Source organism: Piliocolobus tephrosceles, chromosome 12 (genome assembly GCF_002776525.5).
Source record: "Piliocolobus tephrosceles isolate RC106 chromosome 12, ASM277652v3, whole genome shotgun sequence".
Lineage (NCBI taxonomy): Eukaryota > Metazoa > Chordata > Mammalia > Primates > Cercopithecidae > Piliocolobus > Piliocolobus tephrosceles.
Window position 1 is genome coordinate 84,131,787 of NC_045445.1, and position 8,430 is coordinate 84,140,216.

Below are 8,430 nucleotides of genomic sequence, written 5' to 3' on the forward strand. Positions count from 1 at the left end.
TTTTTTTTTTTTTTTTTTTTTGTAGTTTTTAGTAGAGACGGGGTTTCTCCGTGTTAGCCAGGATGGTCTCGATCTCCTGACCTCGTGATCCGCCCATCTCGGCCTCCCAAAGTGCTGGGATTACAGGCTTGAGCCACCGCGCCCGGCCTGAATGAACAAATGTTGAAAGATATTCAGAGCACAACCAAAAATAAATGACAATTATATGACTAATGAGCAAAGTCAACTTATCTTTTAGTAGATACATTTAACTGAATCAGATATCATGGGTTCTGAGACACCAGCTGTTTTTTTTTTTTTTAAGCCATCAAACCAGGAAACAAAAAAGGAGGGGGGTATAGTACCACATAGGCTCTTCTACTACTCTTCCATAGGAGCTAAAGAAACGGCAGCCAATCACTTCAGGGAATTCAGCTGGGAAGTTTTTAGAACAGGGGTAGGAGCAGTGAGGGGAAAATGAATTACACTCAGACCAGCCCCACCCAGCACATCAGCACGGGTGGCCTCACACACAGGCTCTGACACTTGTACACGCATTCCTGCATGCCTCACCGAAGCCTGCTCCCTGGTGGCTTGGGGCCCCCGGCCAGCCTCATGAAAGGGGGCTATTGATCAGGTCGCACAACATAGGATACTCATGGTTCATTAAAACAAACAAATAAAACAAAACAAAAAAACCTTCCTGAGGAGCTGTAGCCATAGGAGGTAGATTTGCACTAAGAAGACAGCCCAAGCAGGGGCAGATGTGGACAGAGGGCATAGAGTGGTGGGGAGGAGTTGGAAAAGGTGAAGGCCACACAGACACCTCACTGTCTATACATTGCGGAGTGTGGATGGCGGACAGAAAGCTACATCCTGGAAGGAGCACCCGTTCTCAGCCCACAGCCTAGGGGACTCTCACGGTTGCCTCGACCCTCACCCCGGAGCACCCTGGAAGGAGGAGCTCTGTGCTGAGCTCAGAGCCCTGGGCTGGCAGTGAGGGACTCTGGAGCACAGGCCAAGCCAGGCCCAGACCAGGTGAGATTCAGGGGTCACTTAAGCTCTCTGCCCTCGCCCTCCCTAAGCTCAGACACAGAGGTGGGGAGCGGCTCATGACTGTCTCCAGGCACTTAGACTGGGCAGGTGGAGCTGGATAACCCAGGCCTGGCTCTCTCCCAGACACGCGGGGGCCGGTCATCTCCCCTCAGCCAATACCAGGCAATGTGCCAGTCTGATGGAAGGCCGGGCCCCCACATCCACTCTAGACTCCTGGGCCGTGACAGTGCCACAGGTCCCATTTCACACCCAGGATGGGCCTCCGGACTGACCTTACTGGCCTGTCTCCAAGGGGCCAGAGGTTTTCTGCTGCAGGCAAATAGAGCACCCCCCATACACCTCGGGTAAGTCTGCCTGCCCAGCCCTAACAAATAGGTGGGGTCACCCTGGACAGAGCACTTGGTGATCGTGGTGGCACAGACGCTCAGAGCAGGACATCCACCCCAGTGCCCCACCACATTCCTACCCTCCAGAAGAAGGTCACAACGTGCAGAGGGGAGATGAGCAAAGGCAAGACCGCCTCTGACACAGCCCCGCACCCCACACACAGCAGGCGAGGACAGGAGCACTCCTCTCTGCCCAGCTTAGTCTCAGTCCTCAGCCCTGGAGCTTGCTCCTCCCTGGCTAGGCCCACTTTCCTCATCTGGAAAAAAACGGGGTGGGCCCTGATTCTAGGATCCTTTCCTTCCAGAATGCTCTGCTTCTGTGAGCTCCTCTGTGTGTTCTCATGGAGGTGGGGTATCTGCAAGTCCAGCATGCACAGGGCTTCTGCAGAGCACAGGGGTGGGGGTGGCATGATGGTCCTCTGAGGATGGGGGGTACCTGGGGCCAGGGAAGGAAAATGAGAAAAAGGAAGGTTGGGGAGCCTGAGGGGAAAGGCAGGGAAAGGGAGGGCTGAGGCTAAGCCATCCCACTCCTGGAGCCCTGGTCTCTGCCCCCAGCATTGCTCCCAGCTCACTCTGGGGCTGTGGGTACCCAGAGTCCTTGAACAGCCCTCAGGATCCTGCCTCCTTGCCTGGGATCCTTTCAAGTGTCCCTCCAGGGTTGCAGCTCCCAAGGAAAATACCTGGGAAGGGGAGGAGGAGCGGGGAAGCAGAAAGAGAGACTCTTCCTTCCCACTCACAGGCTCCATCATCAGCCCCCACGGCCTGACCCCACACTGTCACCAGACCTGGCGCCCTAGAAGCTGGAGGGCTGCTTGTGGAGAGGTGTGTGGCTTTTATACACCCTGCCCCCAGCCTGGCCTGGCCCAGCCCTGTGAAGAGGGGTCTCTAGGGCTTGACAATGTCAATTCAGGCTGGCTTAGCCTGCCCCTGGCAAACCACACCCCCGTCTCCTGACAGTGAAGGGCAGCCCTCAGAGGCCCGAGGATGACATCGGAGAGGGCATGGGATGTGTTTGGATGGTTGAGGGCCACTCAGCAAAGGGCTCTGGGCTCAGCTTGACCTTGGAGCCCATCTACCCTCTCAAAAGGCCTTTCCTCAAGCACGACTGCCCCCCCTTCCCCTCCATACACACACACACTTACTAAGCAGGAGTTCTGATTTGCCCTCAGCCAGGGATGGAACTTCCCCACACACATGCATCAGCCATTCCTATAACATGGTTACCCAGACCTTGTCTGTGCTAGGCACTGGGCAAGGGACAGGGTCAGAGAGTGGGGCGGGGAGGCCCACAGCCTGGGTCCCTGCCTTCCTGGAGCTCCCATGTCAGTGGGGGAGGCAATGGCAGCCCCTGACAGAGAACACCCATCCCAGGCAGGTGAGTAGCCAGGTCAGTTCCCAGAGGACAGGGAGGGAGGGGTAGCCAGGCTCCCAGGGTGGACGGGACCTGATGACTCTATATCAACAGACCCCCAAGGAAACGGTCCTAGCCCCCAACACCCAAGGCTCCTGGGTCAGGGCCAGGCAGCTGTCACTCTGGCTTCTACTTTGTTTCTACCACGGATGAGCTGTGTGACCTGGCTGAGAGTCTTGCCCTCTCTGGCTCTCTGTGTCCCCATAAGTACAATCAGAGAGTCTGTTCTCAGAATCTCCAAGATTCTGTGTTTCAGCGTGCTCAATTCAGGTCCTGTGTTTCAGCGTGCTCAATTCCATGTTAAATCTATGATGAGAAACCCAACCTAGTTTGCTATTTCCTCCCTGCCCTTTGAGTGGAATCAAGAGCAAATTAGAGCTGTGTGCAGTAATCCCAGCTACTTTGGAGACTGAGGAGAGAGGGATGCTTGAGTTCAGAAGTTCGAATCTCAAGAGAGAGAGACAGTGAGTATGAGAATTACTCAGAAGTAGTGGGCAGAGCCTGGAAATATAAGTACCCCAAAACTTTTTTTTTCAATTTTTGAAAAGACAAAGTGCCGGAGACTTTGGGAGATCCCTCGGAGTCCCATTCCTTGGGATGGAGCTCTCAGGCAATGCGAGTTGGTTATAAAGGTGCTGCCAGGGTTTCTGGGCTGTGTCCTGCACCTGGGGTACAGAGTAGGAACGTAAGGGGCCCTTGGAGTGATAGGGGCATGTAGGGAGGTACTCTGTAGGTGATAACACTTAAGGATCTGGAGACCAAAAATAAATAAATAAATAAGAGATGAAAGGACAGACGGACAACTCAATGACGTGGAAAAAATATAGGCTGAGGGTTAGACATATAGTGGGACAGGAAGACAGGAGGGGGAACAGGCAGATACCAAAGGCAGAGACCAAAAAGGTGCGGGAGGAATGGATGTAAACGGACATACTGCTTACTAAACGCCTACCATGTGTTAGTAACCAAGTGGTGTTCTTTTTGAGCAGAGGATGTAGACTGAGGCGGGTGAGGACGAAGCCGGACAGACTACTGGGATAAGAGGATGCGGCACCCATAGGGCGGGGCAAGAGCTGCCTAACAATTAGAAGAAAGAAGGTGTGCGGGGTGGAAAGCCTCAAAAGGGGGCACTGCCGGCCAGGGGTGAGGTGTTAGACAAACGGACATAGGACTTAACGATGAAAACCGGGCTGGAACCAAACAAGAAGGCAGAGGGGAGCAGGGAGCTTCGAAGAGCCCGTGCGGGAAGCTCTCCGCGAAGCGCAGCGCAGCCCTGACCTCCCCGCCCGGGGCTGCCTGGCTCTCAGTTCACCTGGATTCCAGCGCGGCGCGTCCCACTGGGTGCCCTTCACACCCCACTGAGTCCACGTCCGTGGCTTCGGGAGCCGCAACGCCGGACCCCAACCCCGCGCCTGGGCCATGAGTCCGCGGGCGCCGCGCGGTGCCAGGCGACTCAGCAGCCCAAGAGCGAGCGGACGAACCGGAGTGCTGGCGCCTCGGGTAGTTTTGCGCCAGGACTGAGCGAACCCGCGGGGAGCCGGGGGAGGGAGGGGCTGAGCGGATGATGGCTGTGTTTCCCCGCCCCCTCAGTCGCGACTAGAAAGTTCCACGCCCCCACCTTGAGCAGGAACTCCCCCTTTTCTAGCCTCCAGTCATCCACTCAGCGGTTCCGCCTCTCCATCACCATTGGACGCCTTCTTCCAGGTTGGAGTCACCTTCTTTCCAGCCTTTTCCAACTTGGCCACCATTCGAGAGTTGTCTGTCCACTGATTACTCTCCTTTCTGTTCTCATACCTCAGTGCAAGATAGTGCGGGTGTCTTCTTAGTTATGGGGTCAGCCCCTCCACCTCCTGTCTGCCCCCAAATCTCACCAACCATGTGACGTGGAGGAAGGCCTTGTGCAACAGCCAGATGGAGAAGGAAACAATGGCTCTGGCCATCTTGGCAGACTGACTCACTCCTCGGCGTCCCTTACCGCCCCCTGCTTTTCACTCCTCCCTGCAACCCCGTTTTCTGACTGGCTGGCCTGAGCAACTGACCAGCTGGATTCCACCAACGACACTTTGAAACCCTTTCTAGTACCAATAATAATATCCTGAAGTGGAAACAGTCCTTATAGACTCCCTTATGTTACAGATGGAAAACTGAGGCCCAAGAATGCAAATGACTTGGCCTTCATCTAGGCTGGGGAAGTTATCTCTATGTTGCAGGACTGTTGTAAGGATCTGAAGGATTGATCATGGTGCCTGGCACGGAGTATAGACTCCATCAAGAAAGATTAGCTTTTATTCTCAAAGAGTTTAGCCCCCGGGCATGTACCACAAAAAAAGCCTGGACCAGGACTCTAAGGTACATAACCTTTTCTCTGATACATAATCCCCATCACAGCAAGCAAACTTGCATTACCTGACTTGGGGATGGTGGGGGGGGGGGGTCCTGTCTAAATTTGTTTACAATGGAGATAAGGCCAAAAGTTACCAACAGCTCTCAGACCAGGTCATTTCCATTCTACTTCTGTTGGTGGCCAGTAAAGGGACCAAGATTCTAATAGGGCCTCTGCACTAACTGTGGCATAACCTGGGTGATTTCTCCTCTCTGAGTCTCAGTTTCCTCAGCTGTAAAATGAGAGTAATATTCCTATGACACGATGGGAATGATGAATGTGCATTGTGAACGATAAAGGGGTACATGGGTGAAGGTCACAGCCCCCCCCCTACTGTCTCCATACCTTGTTCCTGAAATCTAGAGCTAAGCTACTCCATTTGTGAGGGATAAGCTAGAAAAAGGAAGTGCAGTTTCCAGTTGATTTGTGCTTATTTGCATGATATTTGCACCCACTTTTCATGAACTCTGTGTCAGAGCTGGAAGGAAATTAGCGGTTAACATGTTGATCTTCACGTCGTGCATCCCTTTTCCCCAGGGCAATGGTGGCATATAGTAGTAGGTGTTCACAAAATATTTACTGTCTGAATGAATGCATTCTTCATGTGGGAAGCAGACTTGTCCAAGGTCGCACAGTGAGTTGTTTCAGAACCAAGGCAGATCTGACTCTGCTCCTCCTTCCACCAGGTCATTTCTACTTCACGGAATTTTTTTTTTTTTTCCTTCAAATGACCATAAATCAATGGGAAGCCCATTTCTCTCTCCCAGCACCCTCTGGCCTGTCAGCAGTCCCCATTCTGGACTAGCCCAGGCAGGATAAACAGTCACTGGGATGCCCCTCTCTGGGTCCAACTTTCTGCTGCCACTCTGTTGACTCCTGAGTTTCGAGCAGAGCCTGCACTGCTCCTGCCACAGGGGCAGCCCCCCTCCCCGCACCCCGCTCCGCCCACGAAAAAGGAGGCCTCAGTCAGCTTCCTCCAAGCAGAGGAGTTTCCCTTTTGCTCTCCGGTTGGGCGGGAGTGTGGGACACAGCCCCAGGCAGCGGCAGCGGCAGCCTAGAAGGAAGGGCGGCAGCAGTCACTTCCCACCCTGCTAAGGCATCTCCCGCCCTGTCTAGTTCCGTTCCTATTTCCTGAGTTCTGCTGCTTCAGCTCCAGCCACAGCTCCGAAGATTCACTTGAATCACAGAGCCCTGGAGCTGGGAAGGAACTTCGAGGTTATTTATTCCCACCTCCTCCCCACTCCAGGCAGAAGTGCCTGCTGTTAGCAAAGAGGAGGAGAGGGGGCACCTTACTAAACCTTCACAGCTTCAAGTTTCTCCTCCAGATAATGGACATAATATGACACAGAGCTGACAATGGTGCTGTGAGAGGGGATGCAAGAATGGATCTAATAAAAGCTGATGTGGATTGAGCACAAGCTATACCAGACATTGTTCTAAGTGCTTATTTAATTCTTACCACAATGCTCTGAAGTATATACATCATCATCATCACCCCAGTTTACAGATGGAGAAACTCAGGAGCAGCAAAGGTAATCCAAATTGCTCATAAGTGGCAGTGTCAGGATTGGGACCTTGAGCCTCCATCTTCACCCATATATAATGGCAATCATCATCATCCTTACCCCCAGAGAATGATTGACCCTCTTGAGAGTTACTTGAATTCACAAGTGTTTGTGTTACTGTAACTTTTGTATTCAAGTACCCCTAAGGGCTGTGAGGGAAGAATGTGATGAAACCTTGGGGGGCTGATGATGTAAACCTGAAGTGTTGGCTCCAAGTGGGAATGTCTTTGAAGTCCAACTCTTATCTTAAACATCCACTTGAATTTTCAGTTAACTCTAGTATGCATCCTTGTTTTCTTATTAAAATTCATCTTTTTCTTCCTTAAGCCTTTGAGGAAAATGTACACTCCAGGAAGAGGGGACATACCAATCTAGTACCTTCATATGCCTCCAGGCCATGGCCTTGCACCCCAGGGGTAGTAGGCACCTGGTTCAGTAAAAGATAGGCCCTTAGTCACTGAGAATAGCTAAGGTTTATGGAGTGTTTGTCATGTGAGCCAGCATTCTAAGCACTTTCTACATATGATTTAATCATCATATGTAACTCTATGATAGGCTGAATTATTACTGCTACCATTTTCAATGGGAAAATTGCAGCATAGAGAGGTTAAATAATTTGCCCAAGGTCATAGTTTGAACTGTCAGCTTTAGCTAGTAACCACTATACACACTGCCTCTCAGGCCACATGAGAGTTTCTCTTACCTACCTACCTCCACCACTTCCCACCAGGATGATTGATTTGATTCTTGGCAGAAGCAGGCCTGATTCCAATTAGAAGATCAGCTCCTTGAGGGCAGAGACAAGGGGGCTCCCTACTGCCCCTTTTCCCATATCAATGCTAAGCCTGGGGCTGGGCCATGCACAGGGCTGGTCCAGCATTCAGATTTGGCAACTGACTGTTTCCTGGCTGGTGGCGGTCTCTTGGGCCTAGCACCTGTTGAGCTGGTGGATACAGCACTAGCATTTCACACAGGAGTCCTCTGCCACCCTCTGTGGCAAAGATCTAGCTTTAGAAATGGCTGTCCATCATCTACAGGGACAAGTCCACACTTCTAAGATTGGCATTCAAAGCACCACACAAGCCTGCCTGGTTAACGCAGGTGGCATTCCCAGAACACACCTCCTTAACCCACCAAATGTGTTACATGTGTGTTGTTCTCTCACAAGAATGCTCATCCTTATTTCCTTTACATATTTCACAAACATTTATATGGTGCTTTCAATGTGCCTGACACTATTCTAAGCTTTTTGCACATTTTAACTCATAAAGTCCTTACAGAAACCCTGTAGGTACTATTATCCCATTTTACAGATGAGGAAACGAAGACACGAAGAGATTAAATTATTTGCCGTATCTCCTGTACTTGGTAAAGTCCAACATACCCTTTTAGTACGGTATCTCCTATGAATAGCATAAGCTGTTCCCTTTCTGGGTGACTCCACAGCTCAGTTACATCAGCAATCATTCTATATTGAGTTTAATTATCTATGTCTTCCTGCCCAATAAGGGTTTGAATTCTGTCAGCCAGGGGCTGTATTTTATTATTAATGGCATATCCATTGCTCAGGAAGGGATTTGGCACAGCGTTAGTACTTGAGAGGATATTCATTAAAAGATTGAATGCACTGGGCGCAATGCCTCACCCCTG

General features: G+C 51.5%; 1 protein-coding gene across 1 annotated transcript in view; it reads right to left on the reverse strand.

Annotated features, from left to right (window-relative positions):
- The window catches only part of STARD8 (StAR related lipid transfer domain containing 8), a 38,661-nt gene extending 34,468 nt beyond the window's left edge, over positions 1-4,193 (reverse strand). The window contains exon 1 of the mRNA XM_023198462.1: positions 4,145-4,193. The gene's annotated coding sequence lies outside the window, so the exon portion shown is untranslated. The remainder of the gene's footprint in view (positions 1-4,144) is intronic.
- Positions 4,194-8,430: the final 4,237 nt, after the last annotated feature.